The 26,816-nt window shown below is 46.6% G+C and overlaps 1 protein-coding gene across 2 annotated transcripts in view; it reads right to left on the reverse strand.

Annotated features, from left to right (window-relative positions):
• def8 (differentially expressed in FDCP 8 homolog) overlaps window positions 1-10,058 on the reverse strand; it is a 36,334-nt gene extending 26,276 nt beyond the window's left edge. For both annotated transcript variants that reach the window (XM_078210702.1, XM_078210701.1), the window contains exon 1: window positions 9,914-10,058. The gene's annotated coding sequence lies outside the window, so the exon portion shown is untranslated. The remainder of the gene's footprint in view (window positions 1-9,913) is intronic.
• Between the last annotated feature and the right edge of the window lie 16,758 nt (window positions 10,059-26,816).

The following is a 26,816-nucleotide window of genomic DNA, read 5'->3' on the forward strand; positions in this document are numbered from 1 at the left end:
GAGTAGAAAATATTTTGTCCTAGTATAATCAAGCTGGAGCAAGTACAAAGTCTTCTCTGCGACCTTAAAGAATTACTGTAGGGCACATCTGCATTTGAAAATTTCAAAAGCAATCAGCTGAAAATAAAAAAATCTAATATTCAGAGATTTTATTCCAATGCTCACATGTAAACATTTGTACAATAATCATAGGCGGCACGGTGGCACAATGATTAGCGCTATGGCCTCACAGCACCAAGAACCCGGGTTTGATTCCAGTTTGCGTCACTGTCTGTGTGGAGTTTGCTAATTCTCCCTGTGTCTGCGTGGGTTTCCTCTGGGTGCTCTGGTTTCCTCCCACAGTCCAAAGATGGGCGGGTTAGGTAAATTGGCCATCCTAAATTGCCCCTTAGTGTCATGGGGACTAGCTAGGGTAAATGCATGGGGTTACAGGGATAGGGCCTGGGTGGGATTGTGGTCGGTGCAGACTCAATGGGCCGAATGGCCTCCTTCTGCACTGTAGGATTCTATGATTCTATCACCCTAATGAATAGGAAAACGCATTCTGATTGCGATTTCAACCTATCCACATGCTGCTTGCTTGCTGATGCAGACAAAATTGCTTGTTTTGGATTATGATCTATCAAACTGGTCACAAAGTTTAATCAGTTGGTTTAAACATATAGCTCAGCATGTGTTAACAATGAAGGCTATAATGTCCTGTTCTATTGCATTCTCCGACCATACAACTTTATTTCTCATCAAAAGTAAAACAATGAGGCCTTTATAAGCTGAAGCATGTGGAAGCACAGTTAATGTGATAAGAAAATTGTAATCACGCTCACAGGACCTTCTGAACAAGACAAACCATTGTTATTACTTTTGTGTTGGGAGGTTTGGGAGCAATCATTTACTCAACCAGAGTGGCACCCTTGCAAAAATCAGTCTATAAACAAAACACTCGGACCAACCATATATAATCCATGGTTAGAGGCTGCACCCAGATAAAAGAACAAGGAGAATATGGGAATTATATTCATGGAACATTTTGCTAAAGAGAGTAGGTCAGACAGAGACTACTGCTCCACTTAAAGTGGAAGCAAAGTAAGGTGATGATCTATGAAGATAGGACACTGGGAAGTAGTTTTGGCTTACTTTAGCAAAGAGCCCACACAGACTAAACAGGTTGAATTGTTTCCTTCCCTGTTGGGAACTTCTATAATCCTAAATGCTGAGTGAGTAGCCAGTGGTTAAAGAAAGATTGCATTTATATCATGCCTTTCATGGTCACAGGACATCCCAAAGCACTTTGCAACCACTGAAGTATCTTTGAAGTGCAGGAAATGAGGCAGCCAATTTGTGCACAAGCTCCCATAAACAGCAATTGAAAATGACCAGATAATCTGTTTTTGTGATGTTAATTGTGGGATAAATATTGATCAGGACATATGGGACAATTCCCCTGCTCTTCCTTAGAATTGCACTATGGGATCGTTTACATCCACCTGAGCAGGAAAACGAATTTTGGCATCTCATCCAAAAGACAGCACCTCTGACAGTGCAGCACTCCGGCCATGCTGCACTGCAGTATCAGTCTCATTTTTTGAGTTCAAGTCCTGGAGTTCTGAGCCCACAAGTTTCTCCCCAGAGGCTTTTATGCTACCAACAGAACCACAGCTGACACAAAACAGTGTTTGGATGAAGTCACAGAGAGTGAGAACAGGAATCGGTGGAGAATGAATGCGTGGCTGAGGGACTGGAGCAAGGGACAAGGATTTGGGTACTTGGATCATTGGGACCTCTTTAGGGGCAGGTGTGACCTGTTTAAAAAAGACGGGTGGCACTTGAATCCCAGGGGGACCAATATCCTGGCGGGAAGGTTGGCTAAGGCTACTGGAGAGACTTTAAACTAGAAAGGTTGGGGGGAGGGAATCGAAATGAGGGGACTGAGAGCGAGGAGGTTAGCTCGCAAATAGATAAGGAATGTAAACAGGGTAAGAGGGAGGTTAGACGAGTGATGGAGAAGGGAAGTGCTCAGGCTGAAGGTCTGAGATGTGTCTATTTTAATGCCAGGAGTGTAGTGAATAAAGTGGATGAGCTTAGAGCGTGGATTGCTGCTTCGAATTGTGATGTGGTGGCCATTACGGAGACTTGGATGTCTCAGGGACAGGACTGGGTGCTTCAGGTGCCGGGTTTTAGATGTTTCAAGAAGGACAGGGAGGGAGGCAAGAGAGGGGGGGGAGTGGCACTGTTGATCAGGGATAGTGTCACGGCTGTAGAGAAGGTGGACGCCGTGGAGGGATTGACTACGGAGTCTCTGTGGGTGGAGGTTAGGAACAGGAAGGGGTCGGTAACGTTGCTGGGTGTTTTCTATAGGCCGCCCAATAGTAACAGAGATGTTGAGGAGCAGATGGGGAAACAGATCCTGGAGAGATGTAGGAATAACAGAGTTGTCATGATGGGAGATTTTAATTTCCCAAACATAGATTGGAATATCCCTAGGGCTAGGGGTTTGGATGGAGAGGAGTTTGTTAGGTGTGTCCAGGAGAGTTTCCTGACACAGTATGTGGATAAGCCTACTAGAGGAGAGGCTGTACTTGATCTGGTGCTGGCTAATGAACCTGGACAGGTGGAGGATCTCTCGGTGGGTGAGCATCTTGGGGATAGCGATCATAATTCTATCTCCTTCACGATAGCATTGGAAAGAGATAGGATCAGGCAGGCTAGGAAAGTGTTTCTCTGGAGTAAAGGGAAATACAGTGTCATCAGGGAGGAAATTAGACGGGTAAATTGGAAGGAGGCATTCTTGGGGAAAAGTACCGAAGGAAAGTGGAGGATTTTCAAGGAATGTTTGTCTGGAGCTCTGCATGACAACGTTCCGATGAGACAGGGGGGTGTTGGTAGGGTACGGGAACCGTGGTGCACGAAGGTTGTGATGAACCTGGTGAATAAGAAAAGAGAGGCGTACAGAAGGTTCAGAGAGCTAGGAGGTGTTAAGGATTTAGAGGAGTATACGGGATGTAGGAAGGAGCTTAAGAAGGAAATTAGGAGAGCGAGAAGGGGTCATGAGAAGGCCTTGGCGGGTAAGATTAAGGAGAATCCCAAGGCTTTCTACAAATATGTCAAGAGTAAAAGGATGAGATGTGAAGGCATAGGACCCTTAAAAGGTGAAGGGGGAAAAGTTTGTGCGGAACCGTTAGAAATGGCGGAGCTGCTTAATGAATACTTTACCTCGGTATTCACGGTGGAAAGGGATCTGGGTGGTTGTACTGCTGGTTTGCAGTGGACAGAAAGGATCGAGCATGTGGACATAAAGAAAGAGGATGTGTTGGAACTATTGAATGGCATCAAGGTTGGTAAGTCGCCGGGACCGGATGGGATGTACCCCAGGTTACTGTGGGAGGCGAGGGAGGAGATTGCGGAGCCTTTGGCGATGATCTTTGCATCGTCGATGGAGACGGGAGAGGTTCCGGAGGATTGGAGGATTGCAGATGTGGTCCCTATATTCAAGAAAGGGAACAGGGACAGCCCGGGAAATTACCGACCGGTGAGTCTAACCTCAGTGGTTGGTAAGTTGATGGAGAGGATCCTGAGAGACAGGATTTATGATCATCTAGAGAAGTTTAGTATGATCAAAAGTAGTCAGCAGGGCTTTGTCAAGGGCAGGTCGTGCCTTACGAGCCTGGTTGAGTTCTTTGAAAATGTGACCAAACACATTGACGAAGGAAGAGCGGTGGATGTGGTCTATATGGACTTCAGCAAGGCGTTCGATAAGGTCCCCCATGCAAGACTTCTCGAGAAAGTGAGAGGGCATGGGATCCAAGGGGCTGTTGCCTTGTGGATCCAGAACTGGCTTGCCTGCAGAAGGCAGAGAGTGGCTGTGGAGGGGTCTTTCTCTGCATGGAGGTCAGTGACCAGTGGAGTGCCCCAGGGATCTGTTCTGGGACCCTTGCTGTTTGTCATTTTCATAAATGACCTGGATGAGGAAGTGGAGGGATGGGTTGGTAAGTTTGCTGACGACACCAAGGTAGGTGGTGTTGTGGATAGTTTGGAGGGATGTCAGAAGTTGCAGCGAGACATAGATAGAATGCAAGACTGGGCGGAGAAGTGGCAGATGGACTTCAACCCGGATAAGTGTGTGGTGATCCATTTTGGCAGATCCAATGGGATGAAGCAGCAGTATAATATGAAGGGTACCATTCTTAGCAGTGTAGAGGATCAGAAGGACCTTGGGGTCCGGGTCCATAGGACTCTTAAATCGGCCTCGCAGGTGGAGGATGCGGTCAAGAAGGCGTACGGCGTACTGGCCTTCATTAATCGAGGGATTGAGTTTAGGAGTCGGGAGATAATGCTGCAGCTTTATAGGACCCTGGTTAGACCCCACTTGGAGTACTGCGCGCAGTTCTGGTCACCTCATTACAGGAAAGATGTTGAAGCCATTGAAAGGGTGCAGAGGAGATTTACAAGGATGTTGCCTGGATTGGGGGGCATGCCTTATGAGGATAGGTTGAGGGAGCTTGGTCTCTTCTCCCTGGAGAGACGAAGGATGAGAGGTGACCTGATAGAGGTTTACAAGATGTTGAGAGGTCTGGATAGGGTAGACTCTCAGAGGCTATTTCCAAGGGCTGAAATGGTTGCTACGAGAGGACACAGGTTTAAGGTGCTGGGGGGTAGGTACAGAGGAGATGTCAGGGGTAAGTTTTTCACTCAGAGGGTGGTGGGTGAGTGGAATCGGCTGACGTCGGTGGTGGTGGAGGCAAACTCGTTGGGGTCTTTTAAGAGACTTCTGGATGAGTACATGGGATTTAATGGGATTGAGGGCTATAGATAGGCCTAGAGGTGGGGATGTGATCGGCGCAACTTGTGGGCCGAAGGGCCTGTTTGTGCTGTGGCTTTCTATGTTCTATGTTATTACTACACTGCGTTTGCCTCAGTAGCTAACATGAGCCATGTCAAAGAATCATAGAATCCCGATAGTGCAGAAGAGGCCATTTGGCCCATCGAGTCTGCACCGAATCTCTGACAGACCCTCTCCTCCACCCTACCCCCGTAACCCCACACAGTTCTCATGACTAGTGCATACACCCCACAAATCTTGGGACACTAAGGGGCAATTTAGCATGGCCAATCCACTTAACCTGCATATCTCTGGACTGTGAGGGGTTAATTCCCACTCACCTGAAGAAGGGGCTTAGAGCTTCGAAAGCTTGTGTGGCTTTTGCTACCAAATAAACCTGTTGGACTTTAACCTGGTGCTGTTAAACTTCTTACTGTGTTTACCCCAGTCCAACGCCGGCATCTCCACATCATGACTGTGAGGGGAAACCAGAGCACCTGGAGGAAACTCATACAGACACAGGGAGAAAGTACAAACTCCACACAAACAGTCACCCAAGGTACTGGTAGCACAGGGGCGGCACGGTAGCACAGTGGTTGGGGCGGCACGGTAGCACAGTGGTTAGCACTGCTGCTTCACAGCTCCAGGGACCTGGGTTTGATTCCCGGCTTGGGTCACTGTCTGTGTGGAGTTTTCACATTCTCCTCGTGTCTGCGTGGGTTTCCTCCAGGTGCTCCGGTTTCCTCCCACAGTCCAAAGATGTGCGGGTTAGGTTGATTGGCCATGCTAAAATTGCCCCTTAGTGTCCCGAGATGCGTAGGTTAGAGGGATTAGTGGGTAAATATGTAGGGATATGGGGGTAGGGCCTGGGTGGGATTGTGGTCGGTGCAGACTCGATGGGCCGAATGGCCTCTTTCTGTACTGTAGGGTTTCTATGACTTCTATGAAGGGTAGAATTGAACCCGGGTCCCTGATACGGTGAGGCTGCAGTACTAACCACTCTGCCACCTGGGGTCCCATTAACAGAGTAGTTTTTATTTATCTGACAGATGCTCCACAATAGTCCATCATATACAAACCAAAAAACATTGTAGTTTTTGGACGTGACATATCTTTCAACGCAGGTCAACAACATCCTGATACACTAAGACAAAACGTTTAGGCTGACAAAATCCCAGGTTAAATACAGATGCAAACACAGAATTTTTAAAATAATTGAAATGGAGAGGATGTGTACTAAAAAAAGGAAATTTTATTGGTATATTTAATTTTAGCACATTAATAAGATGCCAACTTCCCACAACAACAAGAAAACAATGGGCCTAAAAGTTGCTTCGAAAAAACACAGGTGTATAAAGATTTGAAATCATTTTCTTCAGCTATTCATGAGTAGAATGAGCTACTGCTATGATGTCCATTTAAATGTCTGCTAGCTGTCCACAAGTGCTGCTGGCATTAAAACAAAATTCTTACATATTTAATGTAAGAATTTAATGTATTTAAAAATGCTCAGATGTTGCACAGTGCATTGGAAACCAGTGTTGTGCCAGGAAATAATAGAATACAGCTCAGGATTTCCACAAGCCTAGAATGTCAGCCATATCTTTGTGAGACAAAGCTAGAGCAGACGACAAGCCAGGGTCAGGGCAAGAGAGAATTGGAAGCTATCTCAACATTGCAACCAGATTTTTAAAAAGCCATTTTTCCAGCATCCTTTTCTTTATATTTAAAGAGGCCATGTATTCCCTGTTGCTTTTAATACATTTTTATGTCAAACATATAAATCACATTCAAATGTTTGATGGTGAAATGAGCTGAAATCTTTTAACTTTATGACTCAAAAGAAAGAAAGAGTTTTAACAACACCAGGTTAAAGTCCAACAGGTTTATTTGGTAGCAAATGTCGTCAGCTGACGAAGGAGCTGGGCTCCGAAAGCGAATGGCATTTGCTACCAAATAAACCTGTTGGACTTTAACCTGGTGTTGTTAAAACTCTTACTGTGTTTACCCCAACGCCGGCATCTCCACATCAAAAGAAATACAGGGTTCAACTTGTCATTGACCCTGTTTATGCTGATTTATATGCATTTTGGGGACAATGTTCCCAAATGATTGCAGCATGCATATCTACACTGCTGAATATTCTAACTTTATTTTATTTAGTGAGCAGACCACTTTACAAGGATCAAAAAGAAATGATAGGAAGCAGACAGCATAGGGAAAATTAAAGAACAGGCTAGTTTTAGAGTGTTTATGGTACAATTATCAAAATGGAATATAATTATAACTACATTATTCATCAAATCCACAAACCAGTGATACTAGGGTAATAAACATAGCCCTCTGTCATGCCGGAATCTGCGGTTTATCCTACCTCGGAGAGACCAAATGCAGACTGGGTGACCACTTTGCTGAACACCTCTGGTCCATCCGTAAGCAGGACCCAGATCTTACTGTCACTTGCCACTTCAACACACCACCCTGCTCTCCTGTCCACATGTCCGTCCTTGGCCTTTTGCAATGTTCCACCGAACCCCAATGTAAACTGGAGGAACAGCACCTCATCTTTCAATTGGGCACTTTACAGCCTCCTGGACTGAACATCGAGTTCAACAACTTCAGAGCATGAACTCTGTCCTCCACCTTCACTCCATTTCCATTTATTTTATTTCATCCTGTTTCTTCTTTTCATCCATTTTATCATCCTTCTTTCTCCCTGCCATTTTCCACTTCTCCATTCCAGCTCTCCTCCTTGCCCCCTCCTTCAGGGCAACTGTTGTAATCCCCTGGCAGTCCTTTAAACATCTGTACCTGTTCTGCCATTCACCATTCCAATCACTTAATGGACACTTTTATCGCCTTCCCAGCCTTCTGCACCCTCATTTACATTCCCTTTGTTTCTCCCCCCCATCCCCCCACTCATAGTATAAATCTCTGCTGATCCTCTTTGCTTTCAGCTCTGATGAAGGGTCATCTAGACTCGAAACGTTGGCTCTATTCTCTCCCCACAGATGCTGTCAGAGCTGCTGAGATTTTCTAGCATGTTCTTTTTTTGTATAGCCCTTTGTCTGTTGAGATTGAATGCACAGCTGATAGCAGGTAGGATACTTAGACATCTTCAGATGCAGTAATATGGAGTTCTAACCTGTTAAGAGATTAAATAAGCCACTAATCAGGTTTATAAACCAACTGTCAGTCTATATTTGTCTATGTTTGTTTTAAAAAAAAGCAATTCATGATATTTATAACAAATCTCCTGAGTTTTACGAGATGGTGGGGGTGGCATGCCTGCCGCTGGGACAGGCTGATGCCAAAAGTGCAATTGGTGCCATAACCTATAAACTTTTAAATGCTGATTGTATTGTTATATCATATATTTACAAAGAAAGAGAATGCAAACAATCCAGCCCAACCAGAAGGCAAATGGAATGTTAGGCATTATTACAAGGGGAGTTTACCCAGCACTTCGTTTTTGTTTCAGATTTTGGCATCCAACCTTGCCGCACTGCTGCCTCACAGCGCCAAGGACCCAGGTTTGATTCCTGGCTGGGGTCACTATCTGTGTGGAGTTTGCACCTTCACCCCATGTCTTCCTCCGGGTGCTCTGGTTTCCTCCCACAATCCAAAGATGTGCGGGTTAGGTGGAATGGCTATGCTAAATTGCCCCTTAGTGTCAGGGGGACTAGCTAGGGTGAATGCATGGGGTTATGGGAATATGGCCTGGGTGGGATTGTGGTCAGGTGCAGACTCGTTGGGTCAAATGGCCTCCTTCTGCACTGTAGCATTCTACCCGCAGTATTTTGCTTTGATAAAAGTAGGGATGTTTTGCTGCACCTGTACAGGGGCTAGGTGAGACCATGTCGCGAATACTGCATATAGTTCAGGTCTCTGTTTGAAAAAAAGACATAGTTGGTTCGGAAAAGTTCAGAGAAGATTCACTTGACTTATTCCTGGGGGTGAGGGGCTTATCTTTAGAAAGGTTGATCCTATACCCACTGGAGCTTAGAACGATGAGAGGTGATCTTATTGAAACATACAAGATCCTGGAATAATAGGATAGAAACCAGGAGGATGTTTGCACTAGAACCAAGGGACTGAGTTTAAGATGTACCTAAAAGTGCAGTTTCACTAATAAAGATGAAAGTGGGTTTGCAACAACAAACTTTGCAGTTTTATAAGGGGAGCATCTCATCATCCGAGTTAATCTGATATTAAGTCACTCGCGACGACTTAAAAAAATTTACAGAACAATTCCTTGTTTCGCTGGTTAATGCTGATCAGCTTCTTAGCAAATAAAATATTTTGGAATGTATTAAGAAATCCAACTCAGTTCAAACAGCAACAAATAAGCAGTTGTGTGTGGGGTTGCTTTTGGCAAAACTATTTTTAAGCCAGCATCAAAGATAACAGAAACTCGATGTAACTGGTGTTTAAATTTCCCTCATGTTTTGCGTTTGGTGTGACCCATTTAGCATAGATATAGCTGATAAAACTGGCGCAAACTCTATCCAAAATGAAGTCCTTTACATTTGTTCTCATTTACTCGAAGGCAATGCAATTCCTACAATTACAAAAACAAGGTCAATGAATTTTCCACACGTTTCTTCCTAGTAGAGTCTAGGAAACATGCGGGACAAAAATACTCTTAAAAGTCACTTGGTACAAATGAGCTGATGATTTAATTTTGAAGTAATAAAGGTCTAATTTGCCTCGTTTAAATGAATAGAATCACATGTTTAGCCAAAAAAAATTATCGTAAGGTATTGTGAAAACAGTGTAGGATAGCAACCAGTACACAATGACATGTCCACACCGCCTTGAAGATTTTTTTCCAGTCCTGTACAATATCCCATTCTGAACCTCCCACTCTGATTTTTGCGCAACAAAGTAACATCAGACTGAGTGAATGAATTTGGGATTACACAATCGCTACAGTGCAGCCAAGAGGAGCTGGGCCCAGGGCTGCGGAGACAGGAGGAGGTTACATTGTAGCCCTTGGCTGGGAGGGGATCATTTGTATCATATTCGCTCCGGCCGAGAATCTAACAATTGCTGCATGGATACATCGCCACAACAGAGAGCGCTCCGACACGGTACCTCATCGTTACGGTGTGAACGGGAGAGAATCCGGACACCGGGGTATATCAGGCAGCCTGAAGCACTGGATCAGCACAAAGCGACATGTTGTCCGGCTGCGTCTCCCCCACACCAGCCTCACCCAGCCCGCGACAGCGGCCTGAGCCACCCGGCAGGGCTCCACCAATCCGGGGCCGCACCCTCAGCAACCCACCAATCCGGGGCCGCACCCTCAGCAACCCACCAATCCGGGGCCGCACCCTCAGCAACCCACCAATCCGGGGCCGCACCCTCAGCAACCCACCAATCAGAGTCCACACCCTCATCAATCCACCAATCAGAGTCCAGACCCTCAGCAATCCACCAATCAGAGGCCACACCCTAATCATTCCACCAATCAGAGTCAGCACCCTCAGCAACCCACCAATCCGGGGCCGCACCCTCAGCAACCCACCAATCAGGGTCAGCGCCCTCAGCAATTCACCAATCAGGAGCCACATCTTCAGGGGGCCCACCAATCAGAGTCCACACTCTCACCAATCCACCAATCAAGATCAGCACCCTCAGCAATCCTACCAATCAGAGACCACACCCTCAGCAATCCTACCAATCAGAGACCACACCCTCAGCAATCCACCAATCAGGGCCTGCACCATCAGCAACCCGCCAATCAACAAGCTCCGGCCGCAGGGCACCTCAGGATACCTGCTGACCCACACAATGCTCCAAGGAATTGGGAAGCTGCAGTTCAGGAGGTACTGATAACATTGCAGGGAGAATAACTGGGTCAAGAATTCCCAATGTTTATACCTGAGGGAGCCCAATGATGGAAGCAAATTCAATTATCCAAACACATGTAATTCCTTGCTGAATAGAACACAGCATCTGTTACAAAGAAACGCTCAGCAGGTCAGATAGTATCTGTGGAGAAAAACAATTAACATTTCAGGTGGAGACATCCTTCCATTAGAACTGTTAGCTCCTTGATGCAATGTTGTGCTGCTGCCTGGAATGGAAGGAACTGGTTGCAAAAACTTGCACTGTGATTTTTACAGCTACAGGAACCAAAACAGAAAATGCTGGAAAATCTCAACCGATCTGACAGCATCTGTGAAGAGAGAATAGAACCAACATTTTGAGTTGGGATGATCCAGGGTTTTCTGTTTTTGTTTCAGATTCCAGCATCTGCAGTAATTTGCGTTTCTCGGCCTTTTGGCTAAGATCAAGTGTGGTTATGCCGATGCTGCACTTGGTAGTGGCCATTGAGTTGCATTTAAGCTTCATATGTTTCATATGAAGCAATTTTTAAAAGCGGTATCTCGGCATTTTGGCTGAGATGCAAATGAGATCAAGCCTTGGAGGAGGAAGATCTGCGCCTCCTCCAATCAGCTTGGCTCATGTAGATCAGGCCCAAGACAGGGTAGAGGCTTGCATGCCCTGTCTTGTCAGCCTGGATCGGAAATGTCTCAACTTGTTGAGACTATGATTCGGACTTGATTTGATTGTATTGGAAAAGTGTAAAAAATTTGCGTTTATCTTATGGTTCCTGTGGATCTTTGCATCACCCTTATTCCTCAGATGCATTGTGTCCACTACAACCAAGTAAAAACGTAAATGGCCACTGAAAGTGTCACGTGCTGGTGGCAATGTGCAGTTCACTCAGGGTATGTGCTTGTGTGCTACCTTTCACCTCTCACAGGCACCACATGCAGCATTGTTTGCAAACCTTTCCAACACTGATACCTTAACAATAATGATGTGGAGATGCCGGTGTTGGACTGGGGTAAACACAGTAAGGAGTCTAACAACACCAGGTTAAAGTCCAACAGGTTTATTTGGTAGCAAACGCCACTAGCTTTCGGAGGCTAGTGGCGTTTGCTACCAAATAAACCTGTTGGACTTTAACCTGGCGTTGTTAGACTCCTTACCATAATAATCCCTCAGAGCTACTGGTCCCAGGCTGAAAAATGATCTTGTTCAAGATGTCGACAACTGGAAAGGACTTCCCTGCCTCAAAGGGGCCAGAGACGGCATGGTGGCACAGTGATTTGCACTCACAGTGCCAGGGACCTGGGTTCAATTCTGGCCTTGGGTGACTGCCTGTGTGGAGTTTGCACATTCTCCCTGTGCAGCCTTGTCTGTGACCCACAACAGTCTCTTTGGGTACAGTGCAGCCCTGTCACCCCACTTTGGTTGTGCTTGAGACAGAAGCTTTGCAGCGGTGAGAGAGATGGCAGCAGTGCAGTGTGATGTGCAGGTGAATATATGTACCAACTTACCAGCATTTTAAAGTGCCTGTCTCGCTCGGCCTTCCTGACTCAGGCCACGTGAGACTCAGGTAGTGAAGCACATCCCTGGCTCCAGCATAGAATTGTCAAAGGAGCAGAGCGAAGGAGGACATGCCTCCCTTTTACGGGGGGTGGGGTGACATCAGTGGGGGGGGGGGGGGGGGGGGGGGTGCAGGTCAGGTGGGTTGTTCGGGTGGCAAGGGGTCGTCGGGCCATCGTTCAGGTCAGGCGGGGGGGGAGTCAGACAACCAGGCTGCGGACTGAGGCCATGGAGCTGGGTCAGGGGAGAGTCGGTCAGGTCACGGGAGTTGTCAGGCCTGGGCACGTGTGGGACTGGGCTGAGTCAGGTCAGGGGCTCAGGTCGAGAGTGTGGGGAATACGTGCAGCTTTCCCATGTGGGTCTTTAAAATAGTTACGCTGAAGTTAGAAGGGCTTTTATTTGTTTCAGAGTAACGATGAGGATAGAACTGGAGTTCTGATGTTAGTGATTTAAATCGCTTTGTCAGATGATTCCCAGCCCAGCATAATCGTCCAGGGAAAGTTAGCCCTTGCTATGTAAACCCTTACCTGGGAACTTCTGAGAGCGATTCCCCAGCACATCTTTGGGGTTAGCCCCAAATCCGATGACGCTGGGGAGTTAGGAAGTAATGGGACGTTGTTTCTGTGATGTAGTGGCATGTTTCTATTCAGCAAACTATATAGGAACACAGGAATGTACAGGACCTGAGAAGGCTATTTCAGTCCATCTGGCCAGCACCAGAATTCAAAACTAGAAAGCACTATTCACTAATGAAATTACTGAAATTGATTTTCTCCACAATTCCCTTTTACAGTTTCTGATGTTACAAGCCTCCAGATAAGGATTTGTCTTAACATAGAATCCTACAATGCAGAAGGAGGCCATTCGGCCCATCGAGTCTGCACCGACCACAATCCCACCCAGGCCCTATCCCCATAACCCCATGCATTTACCCTAGCTAGTCCCCCTGACACTAAGGGGCAATTTAGCCTGGCCAACCCACCAAACCCGTACATCTTTTGACTGTGGGAGGAAACCGGGGCACCCGGAGGAAACCCACGCAGACACGGGGAGAATGTGCAAACTCCACACAGGCAGTGACCCAAGCCGGGAATTGAACCCGGGTTCACGGCGCTGTGAGGCAGCAGTGCTAACCACTGTGCCATCATGCTGCCCTTCATCAGGCAGCAATGTCTTCTCATCTTCAGAAGGTTCTGCCAATAACATTGGATATTAGTCAGAACAATGCAAGTAGCAATTAGCAGTCATGTTGGCTGTATCCCATGGGGACTAGGCCAGAACAATGGAAGCACCCAGGAGTATCACTTTACCATCAGCAATTGTCTAGGTCATCCTGCTATTATTGTAATATTAAGGCCACATGTCAGGTTGTCCTAGGCCCAGCCATCTTCAGCATCTTCATCGATGAGCTTCCTTCCATCATAAGATCAGAAGTGGGGATGTTCGCTGGTGGTTGCACAATGTTCAGCACCATTTGTGACTCCTCAGATATTGAAGCAGTCCATGTACAAATGCAAAATAACCTGGACAATATCCAGGCTTGAATTGACAAGTAACATTAGCACCGCACAAATGCCAAGCATTGACCACCTCCAACAAAAGAGATACTTAACCATTGCCCCTTGACATTCAATGGCATTACCATTGCTGAATCCCCTATTATTAACATCCTGGGGTTACCATTGAACAGAAACTGAATTGGACTAGCCATGTAAATACTGTGGCTACAAGAGCATGTCAGAGGCTAGGGGTAGAATTTTCCCATTTTTCGGCAGAGTGTTGCAGGAGGTGGGACAAACGGCACTGAAGCTGTCCCAATGGCAGCTTTCTCTGCCATATTGTTCAGCTGTTAGTCGAGAAATGTTGATGGGGTGGGTCCCATGATGTAACGCTGGTCTCCCCACTAGCAACTTAGCTTTTTAGAGATCAGGGGTTTGATGGCCACGGGGGATTGTCAGTAGATCTCCTGTGGGCTTTGTGGAGTACGAGCTCTCTTATTGGGCAGGTGGAGGCTTGCCCAATAGGAAGTGTTCAGCGGGGACTTTTAAACCTGTCACTTCACCCGGATCAGCTCCATCTGTAAGTCAAGAATCTTCTGTGGTAAGGCTATCATGCCTCTTTTCAGGAAACTTGCACCCTGTGACACCAGCGGGGAAGACTGGGCACAGTATACTGAGCACATGTGTTACCTTCTTCGTGCTAACAACATTGGAGATGAAAAACGAAAGGTGATGTTGATGATGGCATGCAGGGTACTAACTTTCAGTATTATAAAAAGTCTGACCTATCCAGATGCCCCGACTCAAAAACTTTTAATGAGCTGGTAGACCTAGACCTAGTAAAAAACCACTATGACCTGAAGCCCTCTGTAAACCTCTAGAGATACCACTCCAACATGGCTGGGAAAACTACTGAGGAACCTGTCATTGAGTTCTTGGCTAGGTATGGGAATGGACCATAAATTGTGAATTTGGACTGCCTCTTAATGAAATGTTGCGAGACAGGTTGGTATGTGGCATAAATGACCTAAGCACCCAAAGAAGCTGTTGGCAGAACCCGATTTGGATTTAAAGAAAGCCATTGAAATATCCTTATCACTTCAGAACACAGAAAAAGGGGCTCAGGAATTACTGGGAGCATCAGACAGCAATGTCTTCCAACTAGGTGGAGGAACCTCATGTACTCAGTCCTCAATGGACAGTAATTGTGTAAACCAGGTGTCAAAGGGCCCCTGTCAATGTAGGAACCCTAATGTCACCACCTGTCAGTCAAAGAAAGGCAATGACAACCCCAAGAGTATTAGAGAACATATTCCAGAAAGGTGCAATTACCAGACAATGGATTATTGCAAACACTGTCAAAGGACACAGCCAAGGTGAAGTTTCAGGAACAGGCAAAATGCATGCTGCCTAGTGAAAAAGCCAAGGCCAGTACCTGCCCGTATCATAAAAGGTATCCGCACTTCCAGAGAAAGGGACACAAAAGCTGAATTGTAACATCACAACAAAAGTTCCCCCAATAATTGTAGAAATACTGGTGAATGGCCATCCCTTGAAGATGGAGGTGGACACGGGAGCTGCAGTCTCCATTATCGGAGAACAAATGTATAAGCATCTCCAATCTGGCATCCAACTCCTGAGGTTGGATGATTCAAAGGCCGGACTAGCCACCTACATGGGGGTGGGGAGGTGGAGCCATTACAGATAAAAGGCACCACAATGGCCCCAGTAATTATAGGCAGCAATCAACTCGTCTCCCACTCATTGTTATACTGGGCCGCGAATCAAGTCTTATGGGGAGAGATTGGTTCCAGGCTGGGTGTGGGGGACTGTACAAAGTTATTAGTAGATACCCTGGAGTTTTCCAAGAAGGCTTGGGAAAAATAAAAGGAACCAAGGCCAAGATCTAAGTTGACCCTGACGCTACACCTAGGTATTTCAGAGCAAGGCCAGTCCCATACTCTATACTTGAGAAGATGGAAACTGAATTAGGGCAACTTGAAAATCTAGATATAATAAGGCTGTGCAATTTGTAAAAGGGCTGCCTCCATAGTCCCTGTTCTGAAGCCTGACAAATCAGTTTGTCTCTTTGGAGACTATAAACCAACAGTCAATCAGGTCTCCAAACTCGATAGTTACTCCATGTCCCAAATCAAAGATGTGTATGCTAAGTTAGCAGGTGGCAAGGCATTCTCCAAATTGGAAATGAGTCCCGCCTCGCTTCAGCACAAACTGGACGAGTCTTCTTTGAAACATGTGACAATCAACACACATAAGGGACTTTATGAGTATACCCACTTGCCTTTTGGCATCATGTCAGTGAATGCCGTTTTCCTTGGAAAACATCCTCCAAGGGCTATCCAAGGTAGCAGTATACTTAGATGACATCTTGGTCACGGCGGCTTCAGCACAGGAATACCGACCAACTTAGAAGTCTTGCAGAGATTTTCCAGAATGAGAGTTCACTTGAAGAGGGAGAAATGTGTTTTCCAAATGGTTGAAATAACTTACTTAGGCTACCGAGCAGATGGCAAGGGGTTATATCCAGGAGAGGATAAGGTAAAGACCATCAAGAAAGAACCAACCCCTGAAAAAAAACCACAGAGTTTAAATCCTTCTTGGGACAAGTCAATTATTATGGAAAATTTATCCCAAACTTGACATCCATGCTGGTGCCTTTGCAAGCCCTACTGCGAAAATATCAGAGATGGTCCTGGGAAACTCTGCAAGCAGAGGCTTTTTCAAAGGTTAAATGTCAGGTGTTGTCAACAAACCAATTGGCTCATTTTGACTCTAAGAAGGAACTTATATTGACTTGTGATACTTCCCCATATGAGATGGGCCGATGCTGACATATTGCTGGGAAGACAGGACAGAAAGTCCATCGCGTATGCCTCCAGAACATTTTTGGATGCAGAGTGATGGTATTCTCAGATTGAGAAAGAAGGATTGGCTGTCATATTTATTGTGAAAAAGCTCCATCAATACGAACACTCAGATCCAGCACTGGGCTCTGTTATTAGCGACCTATGAATATCTTCTGGAACACCGCCTGCAACCTGAATAGCTAATGCTGACGCACTGAGTTACCTCTCGTTGCCCACAAGCTCCTTTACCAGTATTGGAAGAGGTTGTGACGACCCTGAATTTTTTGGAGACTTTGCCAATGTCAGCAGGGCAGATTAAAGTCTGGTCCCAAAAAGATCCAACCCTATCCAAAATTAAGCACGTGATCCTGTACATGGGATTCCAAGGACAGCCCATGTTTTTAATCATGGTGGACGCACACTCCAAGTGGCTGGAGGTGCATCACATGGGTTCCATGAGTTTCCAGGCTGCAATCATGAAATTACAGCAAAGCTTCAGGATACATGGGATACCGGAAGTCCCGATTTCCAATAACAGCATGGCCTTTACTAGCGGTGATATCCAATGGTGCTTTCCAATGGTATCTAATATGTCCGAACTGCATCTTATTATCCATCGTCAAATGGACTGGCAGGACAAGCACTGCAAACCTTCAAAAACAGTATGAGGAAACAACTGACGGTATCCATGGAGACCAAACTGGCTTGGATTTTGTTCAATTACAGGACCACACCATACACAACAACAGGCATTGCCCCAGTGGAGCAGTTAATGGGATGTTGCCTTTGTACCCGATTAAGCTTGCTATTCCCAAACTTGGCGGAGAGGGTGCAGTCCCAACAAGGAAACCAGAAAAAAAATTATGATTTTGTAAGAACAGAAAGAACTTTCTCAACAGGTGATCTGGTTCATGCGAGAATCTTCGGGGATGATCCCAGATGGATCTCTGTGATCGTTATGGAGAAAATAAGACCAGCATCGGATAAAATCAAAGACCTTGAGGAAGCACCTAGACCATCTCAGAGCGAGGGAGTGCATGCCTGAGCAGGTTCCACTACCAGCCATGGAGATAGCCACTGCCAGTGCCAGCCCACAGCTCAAAACTGATTCCATATTAGCCCCTCTGGACAGGTAAGGGACAGACCCAGATATGGGGGCTGAAGAAGTGGGCCTTCAGGCTGAAGTAAAGCCTAAGGAGGAACCTGCTTCAGTAACCCTTCAATGCTTCATCCCGAAATGAAGGTCCCCTGTTTGGTTCATGCTGCCTCACCCAGTCCTGCTTCAATGGACCTCTGGCCAATCCCTAAACATCGCAGAGTACTTGCTTACTATGGGGGTGCTGGGAGAGACTTGGACCTAAGGGGGGAGGGATGTTATGATGGCCACGAAAGCCATGGGGGATCCACGTTGGATCTGCCTATGGACTTTGTGAAGCACAAGCTCCTTTACTGAGCAGGTGGAGGCTTGCCCAATAGGAAGTGTTCAGCGGGGGCTTTTAAACCTATTACATCACACTCCAAAACAAGTATATTGTTTTTGGATAGTGTGGAGGAGGATGACTCTCCAGGGGTAAGCCACAGTGACCAGGTCACTGGCACAGAGTCAGGCTCTGTGGCCCGGAAAGGAAAGAGAGGGGTTAGGAGAGCAATAGTGGTGGGGGATGCACGGACAGGTGATTCTGTGGGTGCGAACGGGACTCCAGGATGGTAGTCTGCCTACCTGGTGCTGGGGTAATGGATGTCACCGAGCGGATAGGAGGCATCTTAAAAGGGGAAGATAAAGAAACGGATGTCATTGTACACATTGGTGCAAATGACGTAGATAGGAAGAGCAGGGGGATCCTACGAGAGCAATTCAGGGAGTTGGGAAATAGACTAAAAAGTAGGGCCACCAGGGTGGCCATCTCTGGGCTGCTCCCAATGCCTCGTGCCAGTGAGGCTAAGAATAGGGAGTTAGTACAATTGAATGCTTGGCTAAAGGACTGGTCCAGGAGGGAGGGCTTCACTTTCCTAGATCAATGGGAAGTTTTCAGGAGAGGATGGCACCTGTACAAGAAGGATGGGTCACAACTAAGTTGGAAGGGCACGAATATCCTGGCTGGGAGTTTTGCTAGTGCAGTTCGGGGGGTTTAAACTAGTATGGCAGGGGGGTGGGGATCAAAATATTAGGTCTACAAGTGTAGAGGCTGGGGACGAGCTTGGGGCTGGGACAAGGCTGGCAAAGAAGAAGAGCACTCTGGGGGAGGATGACCTCACTGGGCCTGGAGGTCTGGAGTGCTGATACTTCAATGCAAGGAGCATAGCAGGTAAGACAGACGAACTTAGGGCCTTAATGCTCACGAGGAATTTGGATGTGGTTGCGGTGACAGAGACTTGGTTGAAAGAGGGACAGGACTGGCAGCTGAATATGCCGGGGTACAAGTGTTTTAGGCGAGACAGAGGAGGGGCCAAAAGAGGTGGGGGAGTAGCAGTATTAGTTGGAGAGCATATTACAGCGGTGCAGAGGGAGGACAATTCAGAGGGGTCGTGTAACGAGTCACTCTGGGTGGAGCTTAGAAACAGGAAGGGTGCAGTCACTATGTTGGGGGTATACTACAGGCCCCCCAACAGCCCAAGGGAAGTGGAAGAACGGATATGTCAGGAGATACTGGATAGGTGCAGGAAAAAAAGGGTTGTTGTAGTGGGAGACTTCAATTTCCCTGGTATAGACTGGAAATCGCTGAGAGCTGGGACTCCGAATGGGGAGGAATTTGTAAATTGCGTACAGGAGGGTTCTTTGGAACAATATGTAGATAGCCCGACTAGAGAGGGGGCTATACTGGACCTCGTACTGGGGAATGAGCCCGGTCAGGTCTTCAAAGTTTCGGTAGGGGAACATGTGGCAAATAGTGACCACAATTCTGTTAGCTTTAGGATAGTGATGGAAAAGGATGAGTGGTGTCCCAAGGGTAAAGTGTTGGATTGGGGGAAGGCTAACTTTAGTGTGATTAGGCAGAAATTGGCAGCTCTTGATTGGGAGAGGCTGTTTGAGGGTAAATCCACATCTGGCATGTGGGAGTCTTTTAAGGAACAGTTGTTAGGGCTGCAGGACAGGCATGTGCCTATAAAAAAGGATAGGAAGGGTAGGATTCGAGAACCGTGGATAACCAGGGAAATTGAGGGACTGGTCAAAAAGAAAAGAGAGGCGTATATTAGGTCCAGGCAACTAAAAACGGAGGGAGCTCTGGAGGAGTACAAAGAAAGTAGGAAAGAACTCAAACAGGGAATTAGAAGGGCAAAAAGGGGTCACAAAATGTCCTTGGCAGACAGGATTAAGGAGAATCCCAAGGCATTTTATTCATACGTTAGGAACAAAAGGGTTGTCAGGGAAAAAATCGGACCTCTCAGGGACAAAAGTGGGGAATTATGCTTGGAGCCCAAAGAAGTAGGGGAGATCCTAAATGAATACTTTGCGTCGGTATTCACAAAGGAGAGGGGTGTGTTGACTGGGAGTGTCTCGGAGGGGAGTGTTGAACCGTTGGAGAAAATCTCCATTACAGGGGAGGAAGCGTTAGGTTTGTTAGAGAATATAAAGACTGACAAATCCCCAGGGCCTGATGGAATCTATCCAAGGCTGCTCAGGGAGACGAGAGATGAAATCGCTGGGCCTCTGACGCAAATCTTTGTCTCGTCACTGGACACAGGTGAGGTCCCAGAGGATTGGAGGATAGCTAATGTGGTCCCATTATTTAAGAAGGGTAGGAAGGATAACCTGGGTAATTATAGGCCGGTGAGCTTGACGTCCGTGGTGGGGAAGTTGTTGGAGAAGATTCTTAGAGATAGGATGTATGCGCATTTAGAAAGGAATAAACTCATTAACGATAGTCAGCATGGTTTTGTGAGAGGGAGGTCATGCCTCACTAACCTGGTAGAGTTTTTTGAAGAAGTGACCAGAATGGTTGACGAGGGAAGGGCCGTGGATGTCGTCTATATGGACTTTAGAAAAGCGTTTGACAAAGTCCCTCATGGTAGGCTGGTGAAAAAGGTTGGATCTCATGGGATAAAGGGGGAGGTGGCTAGATGGGTGGAGAACTGGCTTGGTCACAGAAGACAGAGGGTGGTAGTGGAAGGGTCTTTTTCCGGCTGGAGGCCTGTGACTAGTGGTGTTCCGCAGGGCTCTGTATTGGGACCTCTGCTGTTTGTGATTTATATAAACGATCTGGAAGAAGGTGTAACTGGGGTGATCAGTAAGTTTGCGGACGACACAAAATTGGCAGGACTTGCAGATAATGAGGAGCATTGTCAGAAGCTACAGAAGGATATAGATAGGCTGGAAATTTGGGCAAAGAAATGGCAGATGGAGTTCAATCCTGATAAATGCGAAGTGATGCATTTTGGTAGAAATACTGTAGGGAGGAGCTATACGATATTTGGCAGAACCATAAAGGGTGTAGATACGCAGAGGGACCTGGGTGTGCAAGTCCACAGATCCTTGAAGGTGACATCACAGGTGGAGAAGGTGGTGAAGAAGGCATATGGCATGCTTGCCTTTATAGGACGGGGCATGGAGTATAAAAGTTGGGGTCTGATGTTGCAGATGTATAGAACGTTGGTTCGGCCGCATTTGGAATACTGCGTCCAGTTCTGGTCGCCACACTACCAGAAGGACGTGGAGGCTTTGGAGAGAGTACAGAGGAGGTTTACCAGGATGTTGCCTGGTATGGAGGGGCTTAGTTATGAGGAGAGATTGGGTAAACTGGGGTTGTTCTCCCTGGAAAGACGGAGGATGCGGGGAGACTTAATAGAGGTGTATAAAACTATGAAAGGCATAGATAGGGTGAACGGTGGGAAGCTTTTCCCCAGGTCAGTGGTGACGTTCACGAGGGGTCATAGGTTCAAGGTGAAGGGGGGGATGTTTAACACAGATATCAGAAGGACATATTTTACACAGAGGGTCGTGGGGGCCTGGAATGCGCTGCCAGGCAAGGTGGTGGAGGCGGACACACTGGGAACGTTTAAGACTTATCTAGATAGCCATATGAACGGAGTGGGAATGGAGGGATACAAAAGAATGGTCTAGTTTGGACCAGGGAGCGGCACGGGCTTGGAGGGCCGAAGGGCCTGTTCCTGTGCTGTATTATTCTTTGTTCTTTGTATCACCCAGACTGGGTTATAGCTCTCGAGCACTACCTAGCTGTGAGCCGTCATAATTCACACACCAACGTGAATGGATAATGTAACGGGGGAGAACATAGAACATAGAACATAGAACATAGAACATTACAGCGCAGAACAGGCCCTTCGGCCCACGATGTTGCACCGACCAGTTAAAAAAAAAACTGTGACCCTCCAACCTAAACCAATTTCTTTTCGTCCATGAACCTATCTACGGATCTCTTAAACGCCCCCAAACTAGGCGCATTTACTACTGATGCTGGCAGGGCATTCCAATCCCTCACCACCCTCTGGGTAAAGAACCTACCCCTGACATCGGTTCTATAACTACCCCCCCTCAATTTAAAGCCATGCCCCCTCGTGCTGGATTTCTCCATCAGAGGAAAAAGGCTATCACTATCCACCCTATCTAAACCTCTAATCATCTTATATGTTTCAATAAGATCCCCTCTTAGCCGCCGCCTTTCCAGCGAAAACAATCCCAAATCCCTCAGCCTCTCCTCATAGGATCTCCCCTCCATACCAGGCAACATCCTGGTAAACCTCCTCTGCACCCTCTCCAAAGCCTCCACATCCTTCCTGTAATGTGGGGACCAGAACTGCACACAGTACTCCAAGTGCGGCCGCACCAGAGTTGTGTACAGTTGCAACATAACGCTACGACTCCTAAATTCAATCCCCCTACCAATAAACGCCAAGACACCATATGCCTTCTTAACAACCTTATCTACTTGATTCCCAACTTTCAGGGATCTATGCACACATACACCTAGATCCCTCTGCTCCTCCACACTATTCAAAGTCCTCCCGTTAGCCCTATACTCAACACATCTGTTATTCCTACCAAAGTGAATTACCTCACACTTCTCCGCATTAAACTCCATCCGCCACCTCTCGGCCCAACTTTGCAACCTGTCTAAGTCTTCCTGCAAACTACGACACCCTTCCTCACTGTCTACCACACCACCGACTTTGGTGTCATCAGCAAATTTGCTAATCCACCCAACTATACCCTCATCCAGATCATTAATAAATATTACAAACAGCAGTGGCCCCAAAACAGATCCCTGAGGTACACCACTTGTAACCGCACTCCATGATGAATATTTACTATCAACCACCACCCTCTGTTTCCTATCCGCTAGCCAATTCCTGATCCAATTTCCTAGATCACCCCCAATCCCATACATCTGCATTTTCTGCAGAAGCCTACCATGGTGAACCTTATCAAACGCCTTACTAAAATCCATATATACCACGTCCACTGCCTTGCCCCCATCCACCTCCTTGGTCACTTTCTCAAAAAACTCAATAAGGTTAGTAAGGCACGACCTACCTGCCACAAAACCATGCTGACTATCACCTATCAATTCATTACTCTCCAAATAACTATAAATCCTATCCCTTATAATTTTTTCCAACATCTTGCCGACAACAGAAGTGAGACTCACCGGTCTATAATTCCCGGGGAAGTCTCTGTTCCCCTTCTTAAACAATGGGACAACATTCGCTAACCTCCAATCTTCTGGTACTATACCAGAGGCCAACGACGACCTGAAGATCAGAGCCAGAGGCTCTGCAATCACTTCTCTTGCCTCCCAGAGAATCCTTGGATAAATCCCATCCGGACCAGGGGATTTATCTATTTTCAGACCCTCCAGAATATCCTGCACATCCTCCTTATCAACTGTAATACTGTCTATTCTACTCCCTTGCAACCCAGTGTCCTCCTCAGCTATATTCATGTCCCCTTGCGTGAACACCGAAGAGAAATATTGGTTCAATGCTTCACCAATCTCCTCCGGTTCCACACATAACTTCCCTCTGCCATCTATAACTGGCCCTAAACTTGCCCTAACCAACCTTCTGTTCTTGACATACCTATAGAACGCCTTAGGATTCTCTTTAACCCTATCCGCCAAAGTCTTCTCATGTCCCCTTTTAGCCCTTCTAAGCTCGCTCTTCAACTCCCTCTTAGCCAATCTAAAGCTTTCTAGTGCACTACCCGAGTGCTCACGTCTCATCCGAACATAAGCCTCCTTTTTCTTTTTAACCAACAAAGAAACTTTTTTGGTGCACCACGGTTCCCTAGCCCTACCAATTCCTCCTTGCCTGACAGGGACATACCTATCACAGACTCGCAGTAGCTGCTCCTTGAAAAAACTCCACATGTCGGACGTTCCCAGTCCCTGTAATCTCCTAGTCCAACCTATGTTTCCTAATTCTCTCCTAATAGCCTCATAATTACCCTTCCCCCAGCTAAAACCACTGGCCCGAGGTTCATGCCTATCCCTTTCCATCACTAAGGTGAACGTAACCGAATTGTGGTCACTATCACCAAAATGCACACCAACTTCCAAGTCTAGCACCTGGTCTGGCTCATTTCCCAGCACCAGATCCAATATAGCCTCACCTCTAGTTGGCCTGTCTACATACTGAGTCAAAAAACCTTCCTGCACGCTTTGAACAAAGAGATTATCAAGTGTAGAGGCCTGATAATCAGATGCTAATTTATTCTAATTGGGATTCCCATTACATCACTGATGGGGTGGGGGCATCAGCACTAAATGTTGGCCAATCCAGCGAAGCCCACAGCCCATAAATTATTTTTTTTAAGAAGCAGTTAAATCATTAAGATGGCTATTTTGTCAAGCCTAGAGGTTTGGTGAGAAGGAAAGCTTGTTTCAATTTACATTCTAGGCATCGTGATTTGATCCACGTAAAAGGGAATACAAAGATCTGAAGACAGCCTTCTTGAGTCAGAGCTCATGGGACTGTTGAAAGTCCCAACACCTATGGAGGTCAAATTAAGTCTGCGGAAACCAGGCTGCATAAGTCTATTGTGAAACTGTAATTGTCATTATACTATTGGTGTCTGAGTAATAAACTTGCATTTGGACAATACATCTGAGCCTGATTCACAAAGAATTATTTAATTGAGTTTAAGAGATTTCCTAGCTCCCTAACCTATCCCTCCTCCGACTTATGTTATTGATACCGATATGTATCACAACCTTTGGCTGTTCACGACTGCCTTCAGAGTTCTGCAGCCACTGAGTGACATCCTTAAGCCTGGCACTAGGGAGACAACATGCCATCCTGAAATCATGTCAGTGGCCACAGAAGTAGTCGTTCCTCTAACAATAGAATCCCGGCACTGATTTTTTTTAGTCTTCCTGCTGCCTACCATGCCATGGACTTGATTCTGGTTGCACTCTGCAGAGGCACCATCACTCCCACTTGTATTCAAAATTGGACACCAGTTGAAGAGTAAGATGTACTTCTCCACTATCTGTCTGGTCCTCCTTGACTGGTAGTCGCCCTATTCCCCTCTGCCTGCATAACCGTAAAATGCAGTTTAATCTAAAAATTATTTTATTTTTGTTTATAGTTTGTAGATTTAATGGTTAAATTTGTCAATTTTCAAGGTGTTTTAGGGTTTAATGCGTCGGGGTACTATTTAACTGTATGTACCATTTTGTTTCTGCTAAGGTGCAGGATGTGGGTGGCAGGATGTGCGATTTGTGTCCGTTGGCTTATCTTTGTGGTTACATTGTGATGCAAGGTAGCAAGACTGTCTTGAGATAGGAAGTGGTACAGTGGACAATTATTTACATCCTAGATGAGAAGCAAGTTGAGACCTGGGCATTAAAAGGCTTCTAGAAAAAGAAGGCAAGGCTTCGAGAAAAAGTGAGAGGGCATGGGATCCAAGGGACTCCTGCCCTGTGGATCCAGAACTGGCTTGCCCAAAGGAGGCACAGAGTGGGTATAGATGGGTCTTTTTCTAAATGGAGGTCGGTCACCAGTGGTGTGCCCCAGGGATCTGTTCTGGGACCCTTGCTGTTTGTCATTTTCATAAATGACCTAGATGAGGAAGTGGAGGGATGGGTTGGTAAGTTTGCCGACGACACGAAGGTTGGTGGGGTTGTGGATAGTCTGGAGGGATGTCAGAAGTTACAGAGGGACATAGATAGGATGCAAGACTGGGCGGAGAAGTGGCAGATGGACTTCAACCCAGATAAATGCATCGTGGTCCATTTTGGCAGGTCAAATGGGATGAAGGAGTACAATATTAAGGGAAAGACTCTTAGTACTGTGGAGGATCAGAAGGACCTTGGGGTCCGAGTCCATAGGACTCTAAAATCGACCCCGCAGGTGGAGGAGGTGGTTAAGAAGGCGTATGGTGTGCTGGCCTTTATCAATCGAGGGATTGAGTTTAGGAGTCCGGGGATAATGATGCAGCTATATAAGACCCTCATCAGACCCCACTTGGAGTACTGTGCTCAGTTCTGGTCGCCTCACTATAGGAAGGATGTGGAAAAGATTGAAAGGGTGCAGAGGAGATTTACAAGGATGTTGCCTGGATTGAGTGGCATGCCTTATGAGGATAGGCTGAGGGAGCTCGGTCTTTTCTCCTTGGAGAGACGTAGGATGAGAGGAGACCTAATAGAGGTATATAAGATGTTGAGAGGCATAGATCGGGTGGACTCTCAGAGGCTTTTTCCCAGGGTGGAGATGGCTGCTATGAGAGGACACAGGTTTAAGGTGCTGGGGGGTAGGTACAGGGGAAATGTTAGGGGGAAGTTTTTCACACAGAGGGTGGTGGGCGAGTGGAATCGGCTGCCGTCAGTGGTGGTGGAGGCAAACTCAATAGGGTCTTTTAAGAAACTCCTGGATGAGTACATGGGACTTAATAGGATGGAGGGTTATAGGTAGGTCTAAAAGGTAGGGATGTATTCGGCACAACTTGTGGGGCCGAAGGGCCTGTTTTGTGCTGTAGTTTTCTATGTTTCTAAAAACGGGTTCTGAGGCACCACTGGTGCCAGCACTATGGAAGCCGTAAGTGAAGCAGTGCTTTAGGTCACCTCGGTGTGGCCTGTGTGGCCCACAATTGGTGGGAAGAATGCAAGCACTGGCGACCTTGTTCTGGAAGATTACGCAGTGGGCATATCGTGATGTGAACTGCCATTTCAGCTGATTCAGCAAAGCACTCAGCTGCACAAGGGATCCCCCCACTAGCGCTATTTAAGGGCCAGCAACCCACGTGTAGCTGAAGTACTTCTTACTTATGCTCTT

Source organism: Mustelus asterias, chromosome 4 (genome assembly GCF_964213995.1).
Source record: "Mustelus asterias chromosome 4, sMusAst1.hap1.1, whole genome shotgun sequence".
Lineage (NCBI taxonomy): Eukaryota > Metazoa > Chordata > Chondrichthyes > Carcharhiniformes > Triakidae > Mustelus > Mustelus asterias.